The 24,798-nt window shown below is 44.3% G+C and overlaps 1 long non-coding RNA gene across 1 annotated transcript in view; it reads right to left on the bottom strand.

Annotated features, from left to right (window-relative positions):
- Positions 1-24,798, bottom strand: part of LOC121503383 — a 163,163-nt gene extending 138,365 nt beyond the window's left edge. The window contains exon 1 of the long non-coding RNA XR_005991367.1: positions 24,719-24,798. This is a non-coding gene — a long non-coding RNA (uncharacterized LOC121503383). The remainder of the gene's footprint in view (positions 1-24,718) is intronic.

The following is a 24,798-nucleotide window of genomic DNA, read 5'->3' as shown; positions in this document are numbered from 1 at the left end:
TTCTCACGCACAAAGAAGCGTACCGCTCAGACAGACTAACACAGCACCTACGGAGTAAACTGAAGTAGAAATCACAGATTTATCTGGATAATAAAGTGTTAATGTGGCTGCAGACTCAAGTCAGAGCAGAGGAGGAGATTAACTCAGGAACACTGAGAAGAAAAAACATCCAAACAGAGAAAATCACAGTAAAACTGCACGGTTTGAGTTCACAGCTGTTACAACAAAAGAGATTTTAAATATCTTAAAATTTAATCAAACATTTCAGCAGAAACCCTCAGACTAGATCGTGTCAGTGTGGCGTTAACACCAGGACAGAGGGATACTTGGTGAGCGAGTCACCATCACTGTTTCTATGGTAACAGCTGAGGTCAGAGGTCATGGTAAAGCGTTGTCCATTCAGGAGTTCAGGCGTGTGAGAGTGAGGTTTGGACTCATGAGAGGAAATAAAGCATGGTTGATATCTGTGCATGGGTTTTAGAGTTCCTAGGATAAAAACCGCTTCCTGTCTGGGCTGTATGAAGCCCTGTTAAAAACACTAAAGTTAAACTGACGGCCAGACGTGGTCCATGCTGCAGGACCAGGACCAGGACCAGGTTCAGGCCAGGACCCCCTCCCCACAGTTATGGCTATGAAATAAATGTCAGTTAATTATGGAGCTCACACTCATGATGGGACAGGACAGGCTCAGGGACATGTATGGGCTCAGGTAGGGTCAGCCTGGACTCTCTGGTCCCAGTCAAAGGGATGTGTTGTAGATAGTCTAGAACCAGCTGACCGGTGTTGTAGATAGTCTAGAACCAGCTGACCGGTGTTGTAGATAGTCTAGAACCAGCTGACCGGTGTTGTAGATAGTCTAGAATCAGCTGACCGGTGTTGTAGATAGTCTAGAATCAGCTGACGGGTGTTGTAGATAGTCTAGAATCAGCTGACCGGTGTTGTAGATAGTCTAGAACCAGCTGACCGGTGTTGTAGATAGTCTAGAATCAGCTGACCGGTGTTGTAGATAGTCTAGAATCAGCTGACCGGTGTTGTAGATAGTCTAGAACCAGCTGACCGGTGTTGTAGATAGTCTAGAATCAGCTGACGGGTGTTGTAGATAGTCTAGAACCAGCTGACCGGTGTTGTAGATAGTCTAGAACCAGCTGACCGGTGTTGTAGATAGTCTAGAACCAGCTGACCGGTGTTGTAGATAGTCTAGAACCAGCTGACCGGTGTTGTAGATAGTCTAGAATCAGCTGACCGGTGTTGTAGATAGTCTAGAATCAGCTGACCGGTGTTGTAGATAGTCTAGAATCAGCTGACCGGTGTTGTAGATAGTCTAGAACCAGCTGACCGGTGTTGTAGATAGTCTAGAATCAGCTGACCGGTGTTGTAGATAGTCTAGAATCAGCTGACCGGTGTTGTAGATAGTCTAGAATCAGCTGACCGGTGTTGTAGATAGTCTAGAATCAGCTGACGGGTGTTGTAGATAGTCTAGAACCAGCTGACCGGTGTTGTAGATAGTCTAGAATCAGCTGACCGGTGTTGTAGATAGTCTAGAATCAGCTGACCGGTGTTGTAGATAGTCTAGAACCAGCTGACCGGTGTTGTAGATAGTCTAGAATCAGCTGACGGGTGTTGTAGATAGTCTAGAACCAGCTGACCGGTGTTGTAGATAGTCTAGAATTAGCTGACCGGTGTTGCAGATAGTCTAGAATCAGCTGACGGGTGTTGTAGATAGTCTAGAATCAGCTGACGGGTGTTGTAGATAGTCTAGAATCAGCTGACCGGTGTTGCAGATAGTCTAGAACCAGCTGACGGGTGTTGCAGATAGTCTAGAATCAGCTGACCGGTGTTGCAGATAGTCTAGAACCAGCTGACGGGTGTTGTAGATAGTCTAGAATCAGCTGACCGGTGTTGTAGATAGTCTAGAATCAGCTGACGGGTGTTGTAGATAGTCTAGAATCAGCTGACGGGTGTTGTAGATAGTCTAGAATCAGCTGACGGGTGTTGTAGATAGTCTAGAATCAGCTGACCGGTGTTGCAGATAGTCTAGAACCAGCTGACGGGTGTTGTAGATAGTCTAGAATCAGCTGACCGGTGTTGCAGATAGTCTAGAATCAGCTGACGGTTTTGTAGATAGTCTAGAATCAGCTGACCGGTGTTGTAGATAGTCTAGAAACAGCTGACCGGTGTTGTAGATAGTCTAGAATCAGCTGACCGGTGTTGTAGATAGTCTAGAATCAGCTGACCGGTGTTGCAGATAGTCTAGAATCAGCTGACCGGTGTTGTAGATAGTCTAGAATCAGCTGACCGGTGTTGTAGATAGTCTAGAATCAGCTGACCGGTGTTGCAGATAGTCTAGAACCAGCTGACCGGTGTTGTAGATAGTCTAGAATCAGCTGACCGGTGTTGTAGATAGTCTAGAATCAGCTGACCGGTGTTGTAGACAGTCTAGAATCAGCTGACCGGTGTTGTAGATAGTCTAGAATCAGCTGACGGTGTTGTAGATAGTCTAGAATCAGCTGACCGGTGTTGTAGATAGTCTAGAATCAGCTGACCGGTGTTGTAGATAGTCTAGAATTAGCTGACCGGTGTTGCAGATAGTCTAGAATCAGCTGACCGGTGTTGTAGATAGTCTAGAATCAGCTGACCGTTGTTGTAGATAGTCTAGAATCAGCTGACCGGTGTTGTAGATAGTCTAGAACCAGCTGACGGGTGTTGTAGATAGTCTAGAATCAGCTGACCGGTGTTGTAGATAGTCTAGAACCAGCTGACCGGTGTTGTAGATAGTCTAGAATCAGCTGACCGGTGTTGTAGATAGTCTAGAACCAGCTGACCGGTGTTGTAGATAGTCTAGAATCAGCTGACCGGTGTTGTAGATAGTCTAGAATCAGCTGACCGGTGTTGTAGATAGTATAGAATCAGCTGACGGTGTTGTAGATAGTCTAGAATCAGCTGACCGGTGTTGTAGATAGTCTAGAACCAGCTGACGGTGTTGTAGATAGTCTAGAATCAGCTGACCGGGTGTTGTAGATAGTCTAGAACCAGCTGACGGTGTTGTAGATAGTCTAGAATCAGCTGACCGGTGTTGTAGATAGTCTAGAATCAGACCGGTGTTGTAGATAGTCTAGAACCAGCTGACGGGTGTTGTAGATAGTCTAGAATCAGCTGACCGGTGTTGTAGATAGTCTAGAATCAGCTGACGGGTGTTGTAGATAGTCTAGAATCAGCTGACCGGTGTTGTAGATAGTCTAGAACCAGCTGACGGGTGTTGTAGATAGTCTAGAATCAGCTGACCGGTGTTGTAGATAGTCTAGAACCAGCTGACGGGTGTTGTAGATAGTCTAGAATCAGCTGACCGGTGTTGTAGATAGTCTAGAACCAGCTGACCGGTGTTGTAGATAGTCTAGAATCAGCTGACCGGTGTTGTAGATAGTCTAGAATCAGCTGACCGGTGTTGTAGATAGTCTAGAATCAGCTGACCGGTGTTTTAGATAGTCTAGAACCAGCTGACCGGTGTTGTAGATAGTCTAGAATCAGCTGACCGGTGTTGTAGATAGTCTAGAACCAGCTGACCGGTGTTGTAGATAGTCTAGAATCAGCTGACCGGTGTTGTAGATAGTCTAGAATCAGCTGACCGGTGTTGTAGATAGTCTAGAACCAGCTGACCGGTGTTGTAGATAGTCTAGAATCAGCTGACCGGTGTTGTAGATAGTCTAGAATCAGCTGACCGGTGTTGTAGATAGTCTAGAATCAGCTGACGGGTGTTGTAGATAGTCTAGAACCAGCTGACCGGTGTTGTAGATAGTCTAGAACCAGCTGACCGGTGTTGTAGATAGTCTAGAATCAGCTGACCGGTGTTGTAGATAGTCTAGAACCAGCTGACCGGTGTTGTAGATAGTCTAGAATCAGCTGACGGGTGTTGTAGATAGTCTAGAACCAGCTGACCGGTGTTGTAGATAGTCTAGAATTAGCTGACCGGTGTTGCAGATAGTCTAGAATCAGCTGACCGGTGTTGTAGACAGTCTAGAACCAGCTGACGGGTGTTGTAGATAGTCTAGAACCAGCTGACCGGTGTTGTAGATAGTCTAGAATCAGCTGACCGGTGTTGTAGATAGTCTAGAACCAGCTGACCGGTGTTGTAGATAGTCTAGAACCAGCTGACCGGTGTTGTAGATAGTCTAGAACCAGCTGACCGGTGTTGTAGATAGTCTAGAATCAGCTGACCGGTGTTGTAGATAGTCTAGAATCAGCTGACGGGTGTTGTAGATAGTCTAGAATCAGCTGACGGGTGTTGTAGATAGTCTAGAATCAGCTGACGGGTGTTGTAGATAGTCTAGAATCAGCTGACCGGTGTTGCAGATAGTCTAGAACCAGCTGACGGGTGTTGTAGATAGTCTAGAATCAGCTGACCGGTGTTGCAGATAGTCTAGAACCAGCTGACGGGTGTTGTAGATAGTCTAGAATCAGCTGACCGGTGTTGTAGATAGTCTAGAATCAGCTGACGGGTGTTGTAGATAGTCTAGAATCAGCTGACGGGTGTTGTAGATAGTCTAGAATCAGCTGACGGGTGTTGTAGATAGTCTAGAATCAGCTGACCGGTGTTGCAGATAGTCTAGAACCAGCTGACGGGTGTTGTAGATAGTCTAGAATCAGCTGACCGGTGTTGTAGATAGTCTAGAATCAGCTGACGGGTGTTGTAGATAGTCTAGAATCAGCTGACCGGTGTTGTAGATAGTCTAGAACCAGCTGACCGGTGTTGTAGATAGTCTAGAATCAGCTGACCGGTGTTGTAGATAGTCTAGAATCAGCTGACCGGTGTTGCAGATAGTCTAGAATCAGCTGACCGGTGTTGTAGACAGTCTAGAATCAGCTGACCGGTGTTGTAGATAGTCTAGAATCAGCTGACCGGTGTTGCAGATAGTCTAGAACCAGCTGACCGGTGTTGTAGATAGTCTAGAATCAGCTGACCGGTGTTGCAGATAGTCTAGAATCAGCTGACCGGTGTTGTAGACAGTCTAGAATCAGCTGACCGGTGTTGCAGATAGTCTAGAACCAGCTGACGGGTGTTGTAGATAGTCTAGAATCAGCTGACCGGTGTTGTAGATAGTCTAGAATCAGCTGACGGGTGTTGTAGATAGTCTAGAATCAGCTGACCGGTGTTGTAGACAGTCTAGAATCAGCTGACCGGTGTTGCAGATAGTCTAGAACCAGCTGACGGGTGTTGTAGATAGTCTAGAATCAGCTGACCGGTGTTGTAGATAGTCTAGAATCAGCTGACGGGTGTTGTAGATAGTCTAGAATCAGCTGACCGGTGTTGTAGATAGTCTAGAACCAGCTGACCGGTGTTGTAGATAGTCTGGAATCAGCTGACCGGTGTTGTAGATAGTCTAGAACCAGCTGACCGGTGTTGTAGATAGTCTAGAACCAGCTGACCGGTGTTGTAGATAGTCTAGAATCAGCTGACCGGTGTTGTAGATAGTCTAGAATCAGCTGACGGGTGTTGTAGATAGTCTAGAATCAGCTGACCGGTGTTGTAGATAGTCTAGAACCAGCTGACGGGTGTTGTAGATAGTCTAGAATCAGCTGACCGGTGTTGTAGATAGTCTAGAACCAGCTGACGGGTGTTGTAGATAGTCTAGAATCAGCTGACCGGTGTTGTAGATAGTCTAGAATCAGCTGACGGGTGTTGTAGATAGTCTAGAATCAGCTGACCGGTGTTGTAGATAGTCTAGAACCAGCTGACCGGTGTTGTAGATAGTCTAGAATCAGCTGACCGGTGTTGTAGATAGTCTAGAATCAGCTGACGGGTGTTGTAGATAGTCTAGAATCAGCTGACCGGTGTTGTAGATAGTCTAGAACCAGCTGACGGGTGTTGTAGATAGTCTAGAATCAGCTGACCGGTGTTGCAGATAGTCTAGAACCAGCTGACGGGTGTTGTAGATAGTCTAGAATCAGCTGACCGGTGTTGTAGATAGTCTAGAATCAGCTGACGGGTGTTGTAGATAGTCTAGAATCAGCTGACCGGTGTTGTAGATAGTCTAGAACCAGCTGACGGGTGTTGTAGATAGTCTAGAATCAGCTGACCGGTGTTGTAGATAGTCTAGAACCAGCTGACGGGTGTTGTAGATAGTCTAGAATCAGCTGACCGGTGTTGTAGATAGTCTAGAACCAGCTGACCGGTGTTGTAGATAGTCTAGAATCAGCTGACCGGTGTTGTAGATAGTCTAGAATCAGCTGACCGGTGTTGTAGATAGTCTAGAATCAGCTGACCGGTGTTTTAGATAGTCTAGAACCAGCTGACCGGTGTTGTAGATAGTCTAGAATCAGCTGACCGGTGTTGTAGATAGTCTAGAACCAGCTGACCGGTGTTGTAGATAGTCTAGAATCAGCTGACCGGTGTTGTAGATAGTCTAGAATCAGCTGACCGGTGTTGCAGATAGTCTAGAATCAGCTGACCGGTGTTGTAGACAGTCTAGAATCAGCTGACCGGTGTTGTAGATAGTCTATCTCTGTGTTCTCCTCATGTCTCTGTTCTGCTGTCGTCGTCTCTCAGGTCCAGATTGATAGATGGTCTGTTGCAGGGGTTTGGCCTGAACGACACAATGTCAGCCTGCTCTGCTGATCAAAGGGGTCACTGAGGTCAGCAGGATGCTTCGCAGCCGTCCGTCACAATCCTGGACGTTTGTCCAGCCCGGCTCCTGTTGGGTGAACTCTGGATGCCTGATCCCTGCTGCAGACCGACCGGTTTCACTAAAACTTCACTCTGATCCGCTTTAAGGAGGATTCAAAGACAGGAAGGAACTTTAAAGTCAGTGGTGATGAGCTCGGGAAGTTTGGGAGTGATAGGACAGGGGTTCAAACTTACTTAACAGCAAAATCCAGTCACAGTCATATCCAAAACAGTCTCTTTGACTTCTGTCTCTAAACCTTTAGGTGACATAATGATGCAGCTTTAAATTCCTCAAGAGTACCTGGATGCAGCCGAGGACCTCCATATCTCACCTTCTAATACTGGGAGTCACTGGAATGTTCACTTGAACCGGTATTAGAAGACGAGATATGGTGGTCTTCGTCTGACTTCCGGTATGAAGCGGAGGTCCGGGGCTGCATCCAGGTCCCTCTCTAAATTCTTGCAGCACACGCTGACCGACCACAGCGAAGCCTTCAGAAGCCACTGCTGTCAGCAGACGTGGAGAAATTTACAGATGCAAACATGACAGCAACAAATCTGCAGCTGAAACATGACTGTAAGAACTATAACAATGTTCTGGGGAATAAAACACAGATCTGATTCTGGATCTAATGAGGGGAGCAGTTGTGCTCGGGTACGGGATCAACCCAGCCTAAAGTGAGAACTTTAGCATGCCAGGAGATGAAGAGTGGAGAGAGGTCATCCCTGCACCGTGTTCTCTTCATCTTCAGATGAGAATTAACTAGAGAAATAATGAAGCCATTCAATTTTGGTATTTTAAAAAGACTAATGTTTTTTTATTTATGTTTTTCATTCAATGTTCATGTCAAAAAAAAAAAAAAAGAAGAAGAAGAAGAAGAAGTGGACCAACGCTGCTTAACCATCATTCCATCTGCATTCTCTCAGTGTCAGAAATCTGTGAAATCATTCATTTCTGTTTTTCTGTTCCACTGTGGAGTCGGATCAGGATTTTAGACTCTTCAGAAATCCTTTCCAGAGTCAGAGTCTGTAAATTCTCTTTAAAAACTTTTAGAAACAGGTTAGATCTCTGTTATTTTCCTTTTCAAACTTTTGATTCTTTTCTTTTTCTTAAATTAACATCAGAAAATCAAAGACTTAAAGACATCCTGGTCAGTGCGGCTGATGTTTGGCTGTGGACTCTCAGCGTTTAGTCCAGGACTCTGAAGGATTCACTGAGACCAGGAGGGATCAGGGGTCTGCAGCCAGGCCGACGGAGGAAGAGGAGGAAGAGGAGGAGGAGGAGGAGGGGAAGGCAAACAGCTCTCTGCCAGTGTTAGCTATGCTGAAGCCGACGGGGTGCAGAGCAGAGACACCCGGCTTAAGGTCTTTAAGTTTGTCTCTGAGAGCTGGACGGTCGTTCCAGGTCGACTCCAGCTGCTGCGTTATCAAAGACAGAGGCTGTACGCCCATGTGGAGGAAAGACAGAAGCTCTGTCTGTATGAAAATATCAATCATTATTATATTTCTGAATAAATGGAGCACAAACAGCATCACTTAAACCGATACCACGCCTTCAGAATCTCCTCCAACAGGATGTTTCTGCAGATAAGAAGAACTCAGAGAGGTACGGTTCGGGGTTCCTCAGGGCTGCTCTCTCAGTCTTCTCTCATTAATAACACACATGAATAATCCACCGTAGGGCTGTAATAGTCCATCTGCTGCTGACCACACTCTTCTTTCTCATGAAGATTTAAAAAGAAGTCGAGAAGCAAATGAAAAAAGATCGTATTTCAGACTGGTTTGGACAAATAAAAGCTCCCTCGATTTCAATTAATCTAATTTTTCTAAATATTTAGAAACTAGAAAAATAAATATGCAGGAGAAAAAGAGAAAATCTTCATCATTCATATAGAAATAACTTAAAGTTCATCATCAACACCAACAACCAATCACCTTCACTCCCTCTTTCTGATGCACCTTCACCTGACACCTGACTCCATGCAGGGATGCTGTTGTGTGATTGGCTGGTTTTATATGCATGCTAAGGTGCAGGTTAAAAGAGAGAAGGTGCAGACCTTCATCACCACTGTCTATAATAACCATATCTATATTTACACAATACCAGGGTTCATGAGTCTAAGAGACACTGACTCTAAAATGAAGACGTCAGAGAGGAAAAATCCTCCACAAATTCACTCTAAATGATGTTCATGAAATGTTAATGAAATATTAATGAAATGTTAATGTTCTGCAGTCTGAACAGAGAGTTCCTGGAGCTTAAATGAACAGGAACAACGACGTCTCTGATAAATTTACCATCGATCCCTCACCGTCAGCTCTGTCTGTTTTAACATTTACTGCCTCCGTTTCCCTCCTCTGACTCCTGAAACTCTTCAAATCCTCCTGATCATTTACTCTCACTTTCAGAGTCTCCATCACTACAAAAAGAAGCTGCAACAACACTGCTAAAGAAGCTGCAACACAACTGCAAAAGAAGCTGCAACATGACTGCTAAAGAAGCTGCAACACAACTGCAAAAGAAGCTGCAACATGACTGCTAAAGAAGCTGCAACACAACTGCAAAAGAAGCTGCAACATGACTGCTAAAGAAGCTGCAACACAACTGCAAAAGAAGCTGCAACATGACTGCTAAAGAAGCTGCAACACAACTGCAAAAGAAGCTGCAACATGACTGCAAAAGAAGCTGCAACACAACTGCAAAAGAAGCTGCAACATGACTGCTAAAGAAGCTGCAACACAACTGCAAAAGAAGCTGCAACATGACTGCTAAAGAAGCTGCAACACAACTGCAAAAGAAGCTGCAACATGACTGCAAAAGAAGCTGCAACATGACTACAAAAGAAGCTGCAACACGACTGCTAAAGAAGCTGCAACATGACTGCAAAAGAAGCTGCAACATGACTACAAAAGAAGCTGCAACACGACTGCTAAAGAAGCTGCAACATGACTGCAAAAGAAGCTGCAACATGACTACAAAAGAAGCTGCAACACGACTGCTAAAGAAGCTGCAACATGACTACAAAAGAAGCTGCAACACGACTGCTAAAGAAGCTGCAACATGACTACAAAAGAAGCTGCAACATGACTGCTAAAGAAGCTGCAACATGACTGCAAAAGAAGCTGCAACACGACTACAAAAGAAGCTGCAACACGACTGCTAAAGAAGCTGCAACATGACTACAAAAGAAGCTGCAACATGACTGCAAAAGAAGCTGCAACATGACTGCAAAAGAAGCTGCAACATGACTGCAAAAGAAGCTGCAACATGACTGCAAAAGAAGCTGCAATATGACTGCAAAAGAAGCTGCAACATGACTGCAAAAGAAGCTGCAACATGACTGCAAAAGAAGCTGCAATATGACTGCAAAAGAAGCTGCAACACGACTGCTAAAGAAGCTGCAACATGACTACAAAAGAAGCTGCAACATGACTGCAAAAGAAGCTGCAATATGACTGCAAAAGAAGCTGCAACACAACTGCAAAAGAAGCTGCAACACAACTGCAAAAGAAGCTGCAACACAACTGCAAAAGAAGTTGCAACATGACTACAAAAGAAGCTGCAACACAACTGCAAAAGAAGCTGCAACACGACTGCAAAAGAAGCTGCAACACGACTGCAAAAGAAGCTGCAACACAACTGCAAAAGAAGTTGCAACATGACTACAAAAGAAGCTGCAACACGACTGCAAAAGAAGCTGCAACACGACTGCAAAAGAAGCTGCAACACGACTGCTAAAGAAGCTGCAACACGACTGCTAAAGAAGCTGCAACACGACTGCTAAAGAAGCTGCAACATGACTGCAAAAGAAGCTGCAACACAACTGCAAAAGAAGCTGCAACACAACTGCAAAAGAAGCTGCAACATGACTACAAAAGAAGCTGCAACATGACTGCTAAAGAAGCTGCAACATGACTGCAAAAGAAGCTGCAACACAACTGCAAAAGAAGCTGCAACACAACTGCTAAAGAAGCTGCAACATGACTGCAAAAGAAGCTGCAACACAACTGCAAAAGAAGCTGCAACACAACTGCAAAAGAAGCTGCAACTCGACTGCTAAAGAAGCTGCAACACGACTGCTAAAGAAGCTGCAACATGACTGCTAAAGAAGCTGCAACATGACTGCAAAAGAAGCTGCAACATGACTACAAAAGAAGCTGCAACATGACTACAAAAGAAGCTGCAACATGACTACAAAAGAAGCTGCAACATGACTACAAAAGAAGCTGCAACATGACTACAAAAGAAGCTGCAACATGACTGCTAAAGAAGCTGCAACATGACTGCAAAAGAAGCTGCAACATGACTACAAAAGAAGCTGCAACATGACTACAAAAGAAGCTGCAACATGACTGCAAAAGAAGCTGCAACATGACTACAAAAGAAGCTGCAACATGACTGCTAAAGAAGCTGCAACATGACTGCAAAAGAAGTTGCAACATGACTACAAAAGAAGCTGCAACATGACTGCTAAAGAAGCTGCAACATGACTGCTAACAGGACTGCAAGTTATTACAATTCAGTTGCAATATCAACCATAATACAACTGCAGAAATAACTGCAAGACAAATCTAAATGCCGTGACCATCTGAATGCAATAAACCGCTGCAGTAAAGTAATTGCAACACAAATGCAAGTATCCACAGGTAGCCTGCTTGTCTGCCTGCATGGATGAAGACAGCTGCTACATGATTGCCCTGATTCCAAAATCATTGAAGGACATCTTTTTTTGGCCCTTCTTGAAGTCTTCCTGCTCCTACCCCCTGACTGGGCTGATGAAACTGTTTCAGGTCCACATGGTTCCTGACCACAGGACAGTCACCCTGGGTTTAACCTGCAGCAGTGGAGGCTCCGTGGATGTGACAGTGAATGATGTGCGGCCGGTCATTCAGGCACTCAGAGATCGGCGTCTCCGGAGGCTTAAGGAGCAGAAGAAACACACGGAGGGTCAGACTAAACAAACCCCCGTCCAGCTCGGACTCTAGGAGAACTACAAAGAGAAAGATCTGCTCCTCTCAATCCAGGAGTCTGGAGCAGAGCTCAGGGTGAGCGGCAGGTAAAGTGCTTAAAGACGTAGAATCAGAGGAAACGACGGACATCCTGACTCTGCAAAGGTGAGCGGATCTGTGACAGAAATGTTGGTGTAAAGATTCATCACAGTGAAACAGAGCAAAACCTCTCTGCAGATGTTTTATTAATACTTTGAGAGATACTCTCCCCTGGGTGTAAATCTTCTGTAAAAATGCAGTCATACTTTTAGAATTATAGTGTGTTCTGAGAGCCAGAAAAGGAGTGACTGAAAATCAGTGGAGTGGAGAAAAATGTAGATAGAGCTGGTTTATTTCTGACTCTACAGTAGAAGAGGCTGATGTTATCAGGCCTCATCCAGACGGAGACTCTCTTTGAACAGCTCAGATTTTAGATGAACTCATCCCGCCGTCTTATGAAGAGCGATACTCCGAGGTTAAGCGTTTCCCTCCCACCACATTAGGCCGGCTCAGCGCCGTGTGATTGTGTATGTGTGCTTCAAAGAAACTACAAGACCAGGAACCGGCCCATGGAACATCCACACGGCTCAGGATCCTGCGGCTGTTTGTTAGAGCGTTTAAAGCGTAAAATTAAAGTCATTACAAACACAAATCCAGCGGCGACGAAGCAGAAAAAAGGCCTGAGAGCCTGGACTCGGTCCTGCCTCTGAATCCTGCAAACAGGCAGAGAAAATAAGCGTCTTTAATTGAGGAGGATTGGGTGATTTATTGACTCAGCCTCCCTTTGTTAGCTCCGTCTTTGTTGGTGGAAGCAGACGTCTACGGTGAAGACGAGTCAATCAAAGATCTGGTACCAAAGCTGCAGAGCGTTTGATAAAGAATTTAGTTTTATGGAAAAAGTGGGGGGGGCTGCAGCCCTCAGACTGGCTGGATCTCTGCCTGCGTGTGTGGATTCAAGGCCGAGGCCGTAATGAGCCGTGGCATTAATGATACTGCAAGATGTGCTGCTGCCAGAGGCTGAGGTAGAGCCGAGTACCTGAGCTAGAGCGGGGAGAGACTGAAAGAGCAGGGTTTGATCACTCTCTAAGGATGTGGAGTCTCTGCAGGATCATGATGATGAGGAGGAGCAGGAGGCTTCACCTTTAAAAGTGTTTCCTCATTAGGAAGGATTGTTTTACTGCTAACACCGACCCTCTTCCTTCTTCATCTTCACTTAAGGGGTTAAAAAAGTCTCCTTGTCTCCTACAGCTCAGAGGATGACATGGATGTGTTTTGCATGGATACGATGGTTTTAGAAGAGACAGGAGACGTTTAGGGTTAAATTTACAGCTGTATTTGATGATGAACGTCCCAAACTCGAGCACGGCTTAGTTCTCTAGTTGCATGTTCGAAGGATCAAGAAGGTCAGTGATTTCTGTTGAATTTCTTACCCGCCATGCTTCAAAATTCTATCAGTCGGTCAGCTGTCATATTTCTGATCCTATCTGTTGAATTATTTCTGATTTATAATAAAACCATAAACACACCTGTATGTTTCTGCAGGTAGAGCTGACATGCAGCAGCAGAAGCTGCTCTGAAACACGTTTAGGAGGTCTGGATTGTTGGATCCGTTCCCTGTTTTTGTCGCCAAAGACTGAAACGCTCTAGACCGGTGGTTTTAAACTTTTTTCACCCAAGGCACACCTAAGGTTAAGCCAAAACATCAAGGCACACCATATTTAAATCGATACAAAATAGACTTTATAAATAATGTTACAGTCAAGTTGGCCCACAAGGGCAGATAAAGGGAAGAGCTTTCTGAGGCCCAGCCAACTGGGGGATCATGGAGTTGGCAACATCCGGCAAAAAGTGGCAAAAAAATGAGTTGAAATTTGCAAAAAATGTGGCAACAATGGGTTACAAGTGGCCTAAAAGGATTAAATGTTGTAAAAATGGGTTAGAAGTAATAAAAAAGGGCAAAAAAGTGGTTAAACAAAGGCAAAAGTGGGGAAAAATTGGCAAAAAGGTAGCAAAATAGATCAGGGGGTGCAGAAAAGTGGCAAAAAATGGTTAAAGTTGCTAAAAAGTGGTAAAAAGGTGTTCAAAGTAATGAGAAAAAATGGCAAAACTGGCCAAACAACAGCAAAATAGGGTGAAAGGAGGTAAAAAAAGGCAGCAAAAATTGGTTAAGTGTGGCAAAAAATTGGCAAAAATGGGTCAAAAGTAGTAATAAGACGTGGCAAAAATGCTAAAAATAAAAGCAGCAAAATGGTTTAAGTTGTCAAAAGAAGTGGCACCAAATGCACTGACATCATCAAGAAATCCCAACTGGGGAGGTCCCATCCTCTGGGGGCTTCAGGGGTCCAGGCCTGGTTACAGTACTCGCCATAAAGTTGAAGTAATAATGTATGGTACAAATTCCCGCGGCACACCTAGACCAGCCTTAAGACTCACTAGTGAGCCTGGCCACGCCATCTGAGAACCACTGCTCTAGACTTATCTGAGGCTGTCCATGAAGCAGTGCATTATGGGTGTTTGGAGCTGCAGGATAAACAAAAGCAGTGTGATAATAACAGTGATACAGCCACCGCCATCGTGCGTCCCCCCCCCCGACTCTCTCTTTGTTTGTGAACGCCGACGGAGCGAGGGTGGCGGCCTTTGGATCCCCGAGTCTCTAAATCAGTCAGCGGGGCCACAGCAGACATCTGATGTGAGGTATTTGTGTATTTTAGGGTTTATTGGTCCCAAACTGCCCCCCATCCATCTCTCTTTGAGTTTTTTTTACTGTTGGGGAGTTTATAGAAGAGCTCTTCAGACGGCTTTACTGCTGGCTCCGTCCACTCGGCGTGAAATAACAAACAATCCTCTTAAAGAGCTTTCACTGCTCAGGAGAACGTGTGAGGGGACACAGAAACAACTCCAGCTTCTTCTTCTGTGGTGTCATTCTGGGCTGGCTGCAGAATCTAAAGCATCTCCTCAGGAGGAAGAAGAACCTGGAGGAAACATCAGCTATGAGAGGGCATCATTATGAGGCTCTACATGAAGACACTTTCAGCCCACCTCATCCACATTTACACATTCAGACCAAACCGTCCACAGCTGGACTGCACCCTCTAGTGGATTAAAGCCACCTGGGGCAGCTGGGAAGCTACTGGTCAGTGTCAGGATGGACGTCCTGAACTCGACTGTGCCACTCTAGAGCGTGCAGACCTGAGGCAGTCAGGTCAAATCTTCTGTCCCGTCTGATCCAGAGCCGCTTCATCAGGCAAAGCCCGTCCCCCTTATTCCAGTGGGCTCTGCTGTTGGTCCACTACAGCTGACATTAAAAAAAGGATTTCTCCCAGTTGTTGTAAGGGAGAATGAATCCTTATTTCAGTATAAACTGCTCTGAAACATCATCATAAGTTCTCTAAATCTATCTTTACTCAGAGCTGTCCTGAAAATCCCAATAACCCCGTCCCAGCTCAGACATTAGTCTCCTTTTTTCTGAGAGAAAATCTTCACACCGTCACCGCTGCTCGTCTTTCTTCGGTTTGATTCGCTCTAATCCAAATAATCACTGACGGCACAGCAGCGCTCCAAGAAAAGCACTCCGGCGGTGCCAGAGAAAATCACGGCCGTTTATCATTCCTGGGCGAACATGTCTCTGCATTACAAGCATTTTTAACCGACACCCCTATTTTCCCCATGCTTTACACCCTCAGCCGTTTAAATGAGACGTTTAGCACATCAGCACGTACTCCGCTTTTATGATCATGGCCGAGAGAGGGGAGGAGAGGGAGGCTGACATAATTTGAGGTTGGTGGAGGTTTTATTTAGTCTGATGAATCAGAGCAGGAGCCAATCATAAATCTCACAGATCATGGAGAACTTCAAACTCAGACTTTAGAGAAGTTGGGCTCTTCTGAGGAGGAGCGATGGACTAGGGCTGACGGATTAGGGTCAAACCATAGCCATGAAGATGTTGGTTCTCACTCAGATCACGGCTAATATATTCCACTTTGGGCGGAGATTTAAAACGACTAAATACGCTCTTTTTGTTGGCTGGAGGAGCTGCCATGACTTTCAAATGGATTCTGCAGATTATGAGGATGAAACGGGCCTGTTCTGCACAGAAGAGATAGCAGATGTTTAGATTGACTCCACAGCTCCGCCCTGTACTCGAGCATGGCTGCGCCCACTTCTCCTGCATCCTGTGCCCAAGTCCACATGAATCAGTGACTCACATAAATCTGCTTCAAGAGGCGACCTCAGGCATAATTCATATGTACCAAGGCTTGGAATAAGTCCACACGAATCAGGGCACCATGCTCGAGTACGGCTGACCCTAAAGTCACAAGCTTACCAGATATAATCTAGGGCAATGGTTTTCAAAATGTGAGGCGGGCCTCCCCTGGGGGGCGCCACAGAGCTTCAGGGGAGGCAGCGAACCATAAACCTGAAAAAAGGTGATTTGCTTTGCTAACCTCTGCGGTGCATGGAGCAGAATGAATAAACTTAGAGTTACTATAGAGCAGTGTTACTCAACCAAAGAGCCAAATTATTGAAAATACCTTTGCAAGAGCCACAATCTAAGAGGTAAAAAGAGGCTAAAACAGCTGGGAGTAGCAATAAAATAGGTCAAAGGTGGCAAAAATAGTCAAAAACAGGCAAAAAATGGTTGAGAAATGACAAAAAAAATGAGTGGAAAGTGACTTAAATGGGCAAAAGGCAGTCAAGAGTGGCAAAATAGGGCAAATAAAGAGGAAGCAAGTGGTATGTAATGGCAAAAGGTAGTTTAAATGGACAAAAAGTGGCAAAAAATTGTGAAAAACTGGCAAAAAATGAGATAAAAGTGGCAAAAAGACATGGCAAAAATTAGCAAAAAATAGGAAAAAAGGGATATTTAATGATGAAAGGTAGCTTAAATGGACAAAAAGGTTAAAAAGGGGAAAAATTGGATATAAGTGGAAGTTGTAAAAGTTGTAAAATGGCCCATAAAATATGAAAAAGGGTTTTTAATGACATTATAACTGAATAAGAGGGAAAGGCAGATGTTTACAGACATTTGCAAACCAAAATATCCAAAATATATTAATGTTAAAATGTTTAAAGATTAGAAATGTTTGAAATGTTGTTGTTTTATTTTATTTTATCTTTTTATTTGAATCCTTTTTGTGGGTGGCGGTCCACCGAATGGATCAGTTCTTCTTAGGGGAGGCCTGCTCTCACACACTTTGAAAACCCTGATCTAGGGGGGAATCATGCTTAAGACCGCTTCTTCCATTAGACTTTGGCACAGTCATATGTGTTGAAGCAAGGTTTCATTCACTTCTTCCATGCGCCGTGCTCAAGTGCACATGAATCGTACAGGGTCGCCATTAGCGAGTTTTAAAGTCCGTTTTAAACATCCTCAAAAACCACAGTATCCATGTGCCGTGCTCGAGTACACATGAATCACGCAGGGTTCTTATCAGTGAGGAGAGTATTAGAGTCTCCTATGCCCCTCAAAGCTGCTGTCTCTTTAATCCTCCACCCACTGATGAGCACTCTGTACTCGAGCATGGTTGTGTCCACGCCTTCTGTGCACCCTTCTTGAGTCCACATAATCTGTGCTGAAGTCTGCTTTAAGAGGCGGTCTCAGGCATGATTCGAGTCAGGCCAAAGATCATGTCTGCCTGTTTTCACACGGTCTAATGAATCAGACTTTTGGGCCACTGTACTCGAGCATGGTGCCTAGAGGAAGTGGGCTTGATTCATGCTGACTTCAGCATGGTTGCATGTACATGTAAACCATGCTGATGCCACCTGTACAAGGAGATGTCACTGATGCATGTGGACGTGTGTGTGACCGTGCTCGAGTACAGTTAGTAGGGTTCTACAGTCAACTGTAAATGTCTCCAGGAGGAATGCCAGACTATACTCATACCTCCTCCTTCTGTACCAGACTGTTCGTATATAAATAGGCTAGAGGGCTGGAACAGAAAGATGTTACTGACATGAAGGCAGAGTGGAGGAGGAGAGGGGAGAAATCATGCTCGAAAAACAGTACAAAACAAAACTGTTGAGTGTAAAAACACGCTAAATGAAATTCAGGAGTGAAAATTAGAGTGTTATCCCTGTATCATTTCATTTTTATTTCTAAGTTTACAGATGAGAATTAAACTGAAAAATGTTAAAATGATTCCTTTTGCTCGTGTCTTAAGCTCTGCTTCGTTTTTGTAATTTTCTATTTTTTCTCAGACCAAAAAAGAGCTAACGGACACAGCGAGCATGTGGTACAGTGTTTAATCCTGATTATCTTGTTCTTGTGATCGTAAGACAAAATCAACATTGCTATAAAAACTTGTCTAATTGCCCTGCAGTAGTTTGTCTCACCTAGAAACAAAAAGAAGAGCATGACGACAAAATAAGGCGTAATGTGCAGGAGGAGAACTCTCAGACTGTCCCGCTCCGTCTGCACTCAAACGCCTCTCCTCCTCCCGCGTCGTGCTGCTTTGTCTCGAGCTGCTCCGCTGGCTGCGGCTCTGGCCTGCTGATTGCAGTGACAGACATGGAGGAATCTGGCGCTGGCTGCCAGAAACCACAGAAGAAGAAAAAAAAAAAAGGAGGAGAGGACCCTGAGTCAGTCTGCAGTCGGCCTGCGCCGGTGGGGAGAGGTAAACAGGAGGCGTCCCTCGCTGGTATGTGGCGTTTATGTTGGCTCAGAGAGGAGAGGAGCTGTGACTCTGAGGAGGGGCCAGCCTGTGGTATGCTCCGACTAAAAACACAATTATTTTTAATGAATGCAGAAAAAAAACTCAGGGAACAAATCGCTGGAGTTTAACATTCAGCCAGCGATCACGGCTGTTACGTAATCAGATCCATGAGCTCTGACACAGAGCAGAGGTTAGCTTTGAAATTAAACAGGGCGCCTAATTACACTGGACCTGTTCATAAAACTACAGTAGAGGACCGACAGAGAGCCGCAAGCAACAGGAGGAATAAAACACAAGTAGCTTTCACACGGTGGGTAGAGTGATACGGTGAAAGTGCAAACATTTGACTGATTTCTTGGTTCATTAAAGACGTTTGAGCATATCCTTTAAATTTCCTCTCTGGCTGAAGTTAAAGAACATTTACTTAACAACAAAAAAAAAACATTTTTATGGAAGAAAGTGCTGTAAATCACTGAAACTGCTGCTAAATTTAATGTTTCAGTCTTTAAGGCCTCATTTTTCAAACATGCATAAACAAGAAATGTAGGCGTGTGGTCATCATCACCTCCTCCACCCCAGCCTCCTCCTTTATAGACTAAAGCTCCCCCTCCTCCACCCCAGCCACCTCCTTTATAGACTAAAGCTCCACCTCCTCCACCCCAGCCTCCTCCTTTATAGACTAAAGCTCCACCTCCTCCACCCCAGCCTCCTCCTTTATAGACTAAAGCTTCACCTCCTCCACACCAGCTCCCTCCTTCATAGACTAAAGCTCCCCCTCCTCCACCCCAGCCACCTCCTTTATAGACTAAAGCTCCACCTCCTCCACCCCAGCCTCCTCCTTTATAAACTAAAGCTCCACCTCCTCCACCCCAGCCTCCTCCTCTATAGACTAAAGCTCCACCTCCTCCACCCCAGCCTCCTCCTTTATAGACTAAAGCTCCACCTCCTCCACCCCAGCCTCCTCCTTTATAAACTAAAGCTCCCCCTCCTCCACCCCAGCCTCCTCCTTTATAGACTAAAGCTCCACCTCCTCCACCATGCCTCCTCCTTTATAGACTAAAGCTCCACCTCCTCCACCCCAGCCTCCTCCTTTATAGACTAAAGCTCCACCTCCTCCACCCCAGCCTCCTCCTCTATAGACTAATGATGAAGGCTTTTCCAAATGTTTGACTGTATTTTTCGGTCGTTCTTTAATCAGAATAGAAACCACGGTCTAAGCTGTGTTTTAGTAAAGTGTTTCTGTGATCAGTCTGACCTCTGTTCATCTCTACATGCTCACATTGATCACACTCAGAGTGGTTTAAAGGAAACTTCCAGCCTCAAGCAGCTCTTAGAGTCACTAACAGGCTGATAAATTCTGACTTATGAGGCTGAATGAGTGTTCAGGGTTTGATTTATTGGACTGAAGGCTGCTGGCAGACAAACACGCTCCATGTTGACAACGAGCCGCTCCACAGCAATGAAAACGGAGTTATGTAAGACGCGTGGCCCGGGGACAAACAGAACTAACACTATCAGCTGCTGACGGTCATGATGCTTCCAAATACACTGTAGGAATGACATTTTTCTCTTATTTTATAAAGGCTGCAGGAATTCAGCAGTTCCATCATGAAGACTCTGAACTGTTTGTACAGTGCAGCCCCACTGACTACCCAACAGCAAGTTTAAGACATGAGGGAGAAAAGCTGTTAAAGGAGACCAGCTAGCCTCTTAGCTGGTGGCTAATTAGCCTCCATTCATTCTAATCAGCACGTAGAGATGCTAAAGCACAGTCAGCGAGCCACAGAGATGATGGCTGGGCTGATACAATGTCTGAACATCACTTTAGTACTGATGTGGATGATGTTAGACACGCCTCCAGCAGCGGCACAGAGACAAATCTCACAGTACTGGAGTATTTCAAGAGAAGAAATGATGAATAAAAACTCCTAAAAGCTTCCAGAGACCAAAGTTTCATGCAGGATTGGTCAGTCTCCATGACTTTTAGTCTCTGATGATCTGCATAACATTTAATTTTCTGCTTGGATGTTAAAATTGAAGTATTGCACGTCTAAGCACTAAACCATGTGGAACTCCAAGAATAACTTTGACATGCATGGAGAAACAAAACTTCTGCTAACAGTGAAGACAGAGAGCGATGGTAGGAGGTTGTTTTTATTCAGTGAGACCTTCAGCTCTTGGGTAAACTGGTGCTGATTCATGTAAATGCTGGTAGAAGACACTAGAAACATGCTGCATGCTCAGGTTAGTGCAAACATGAATGTGTGCTCTCTGCATATTTATCTCATGCTGTGCACACCACATTTACACTCCAGGTAAACAGAAACCAAAGCAGCGACTCCAGCTTTGGGGTGAGCGTTCTGCAGCCAGACTCCACTGATGATCCCAGCAGAGCACAAAGACCTCAGAGATTCCCACCAGTAAACCGATCCCTAAAACACACGTCTCTATTAGAAATCTCTGCTGAAAAATCGTCTTTGGAGCAGAGCCGTGATTTTGTTACCGCTGGCAGACACTGAGGCACCTGGGAAATCTGAGCTGACATGGGGGGGGGCAGCAGAAAAACTCGATCACTTTCTTAAGCTAATTAGGCCGCGACATACGGGTCTGACCAATCAGAAGAAGCTCCTAAACTCTAGGGCCAAGAAACATATTTGTCTTCCATCTGAGAGAGCGTGGCGGTGGAGAGACGCTCCAGAAGATCCCGTGTAGAGTTGCAGAGATCGGACGTCTGAGGTTTGTCACCGCTGCCGCGGCGCTCCTAAAATAAAGATGGAATAAAACGACAGCAGCAGAGACGGTCTGAGGACTCTGTAGAGGACTGGTCTGTTCTCTCCCATAACGTGGTCCAAGCATGCAGCGGTGTGACTGTGATCATGACTGCCCTTCTCTACAGAGGAGGGCGATGGAGAGAGGAGACACAGGCTCGATGTGGACGGCCCACGTTCATGGACCGCTGTGACATCATCACCCCGCCTCACATGCATCTGAGGAACATCCAGGAATCAACATTTGTATCTTTGCAGCCAAAATATGAGGCCTGTTTGTAAAAGAAAGACTTTAACATCCTCATAGGTTTCTGTAGATAAAGCCTGAAGGATGAAGACTCAGAAGTGAGGAGTCTGAGGTTTTTATCAGATGACGCTGACTCAGAGATCCAGAGGAAGAACTGCAGATCTAACAACTGATGAGTTCACTGAGGAGCTGGTTTTAGTCTCAGCAGTCAGGATCCTCTGCTCTCAGAGATCTGGATACTTCAGTATTTCCACCAGCAGAGGGCGCACACACATCAGAAATGTCTGAGTCCTGATCTGGAGAGAGTTTGGTGGAAATAAATCCACTTTTGTTTCTTCATGTCAGGGACGGGCAGCTGTGAGGGCTGCAGTCATTTATTACCAATGAAAAATGGACAAAATTATTAAAGACAGTCAGAAATTCTCAGTTATCAAAAATGAAAATGTTGCTTTCTGACAATTATTGATACCAATATCAATGTTTTAAAATCTAGTGCAATTAGAAATAGTTTTTATGAGATATACACAGAATTACATCCATTTAAACTGCTTTTTCAGTGCAGAGCATAAAATACTTACTTGGAATTATTTGCATTTAGGAGCATTAAGTGATGCATAAAAAAATGTACATAAACAGCTGCAGCCAATTCAATAAAAAAAAAATAAGAGGAAGAAGAAAGAACTGCATTAAATAATTAAATAAATAAATAAATTTAGATGAAATTAAAAAAAAAAGAATTAAAACATCCATATTTAAATAAAATAAAATAAAAAAACCTGAAGAAATAGAAAAAAAAACTTTACTAAATAAAAATGTCATGAATAAAAATAACAGGTACAAATGAAGTAAAATAAAATTAAAAATGTGAAAAATATAAAATAAATGATCAAATTTCAATTCAATTTCAGTGAAATTAAAACAACAAAATAAATAACAGAGTACAAATAAAATAAATCATTTTTTTTAAACATCAATGAAAGCAGTCAGATGAACAATAACAAACAAAAAAGAAATAAAAACATAAATAAAAGTTATTTAGTTTTGTTTGTGGGTTTTATTTCATTGATTTCTACAGCTCTTTTTGTAAAAATGTTTCTGCCGTAGTATAAATATGATTATTATTTATTTATTCATTTATTTGTTTTTCCTTTTCTGTTAATCTGTCTTTTTTGGAGCTGGTAGGGGACTGCAGGATTTTAAAACTTTACCTTTGTAAAATATGTTCTTTTGTAATTATGAAAAGCTATAAATAAAGTTGTAAAAAACTATTAAAAGAAATTCAGAGGTGAATTTTTTTTTCTTCAATGAAATCAAAAACTAACAATAAAATATATTCAAAAGAAATGTAAAAAAAAGGAAAAAATAATAATAAACACTATTCTAAATGAAATGCAATTTAAGAAAAAGTATTAAATAGTTTAATTAAATCAAAAACTGCCCACATACCAGCATGAGGAAAGTTTCTGTTTTCAGGCTTTAATGGCAGATTTTGACCTTTTTTTTTAGGTTTGTTGTCGTTTGAAATGAACTTCAGGCCACCAGGTGCCCACTTCTACCTCCAGGCCCCTCCCTCTGTAGTTCTCTGCTTTAATGGTAAACAGTGGTTTCATTACAGATCAATATTGTCCTATGATAAACGAGCTCGAGTCTTCTTATTCAGTAGATCAGAAATAATTCAGTTCATAAAGATATAAAGGTGGAGGACGTGATTAAAACAGTTTTCATCATCATCATCATCATGATGATGATGGACTCGAGCATCCAAACGTTGGTTTTCATTTTTAACCTGAGAAGTTCTGGAACCTTCAGTGTGGGCTAGACTCATGATCGCCCCCTACCTGCTGGGGTCTTCACAGCATCACAAGTGGAAGTTTTCTAAAAGCATCAAGTGAATCAATTTACCACAAACTTTCCCAACTTCTCCTCACAAATTCACCACTTCATGTTTTAAATCACAACTTCACTAGAACTTCAGCACACTCATCAACAACCTGACCACATAAAAATACCAACCAGAGCTTCGTTAGAGCTTCGTTAGAGCTAATCAATAACTGCTAATAAAGAGAGACGATACTAACGAAGCTCTTCCCTTTACATTTCTGTGCTTTATATTCACCACTTCCTCCAGTTGGAGCCCAAAGTCTCTACGCAGAGCAACCAAACATGAACATGATTCCCTCCTTTATTTAGGCTCTGACAGCAGAGCTCTGCTGAAGATCACCACAGATACCACAGCGTCACATGACTTAAACTCTACAACGCCTACGTTCACAGCGGCCTGATAACTTCTTCTCTGGAGATGGAGAGTCAGCGGGGGGCATCAAAGATAACAGGCTCCAAAACCGTCACTACACCGTCAGAAAAGTGACTTCACAGGAAACGGCGACCAGCGCCTTCCTTCAGGAAACATCTGGGCCGACACTTCACAGCTTCAACGAGCGAAGAGGGCAGAAAAAACGGACAGGCGTGGGTGGGCATGGCTTTTATCAGCGTGGTCTGGGAGTAATCAGGAGGATTATAAGGGCGGCCGGGAAATGACCCCACAATTCATTGTTTCCACTGAGAACTCCTCTGAGGACGCCGCACGGAGGCTCGCACTGCGAGAGTATCGACTCTGCTCTGTTTAGATGATGATGGACGGTCAGAAGAGCTCCTGGACCGGTACAGCGAGGATCAGAGAGATTTAAGGTCAACACTCTGGTTCATTAGGGCCACATTTACTCTGAAACGCTCACTGAAATAGAAGATTTTCAGTTTCAGCTGCAGAAAAGTTCCACTTTCAGATTACAGAGAGTGAAAACACTGGCTATGCACGTGGAGATTTAAGAAAATGTGGACCAACAGAACACAGGAGGCCTCCATTGTTGTTGTAGTCCACATACATGGACACAGACTGGAACTGCACTGAGCATGTGCAAAAGGTCTGTTCACAGGACCTGCTCACTGGCAGCACAGATGAAGAGGAAAGAAGAGCTGTTACTAACTATAGAGGAACAAAACGCCGCCATCTTTCCAGAATCCAGCCACAGTGAAACAAAACGCCGCCATCTTTCCAGAATCCAGCCACAGTGAAACAAAACGCCGCCATCTTTCCAGAATCCAGCCACAGTGAAACAAAACGCCGCCGTCTTTCCAGAATCCAGCCACAGTGAAACAAAACGCCGCCATCTTTCCAGAATCCAGCCACAGTGAAACAAAACGCCGCCATCTTTCCAGAATCCAGCCACAGTGAAACAAAACGCCGCCGTCTTTCCAGAATCCAGCCACAGTGAAACAAAACGCCGCCATCCTTCCAGAATCCAGCCACAGTGAAACAAAACACCGCCGTCTTTCCAGAATCCAGCCACAGTGAAACAAAACGCCGCCACATTGTTGTGTAAACGACGCTGGACGCACCTACCTCATCAGACGGCGGCTACAGCCACGCCAGCAAGGCTGGACCACATCTCCCATCATGCCCTGTGTCTGTAGATAGATAAC

Source organism: Cheilinus undulatus, linkage group 21, assembly GCF_018320785.1.
Source record: "Cheilinus undulatus linkage group 21, ASM1832078v1, whole genome shotgun sequence".
NCBI classification, from domain to species: Eukaryota; Metazoa; Chordata; class Actinopteri; order Labriformes; family Labridae; genus Cheilinus; species Cheilinus undulatus.
Note: the sequence above shows the minus strand (reverse complement) of the source record. Positions and strands in the feature narration are given on the sequence as shown.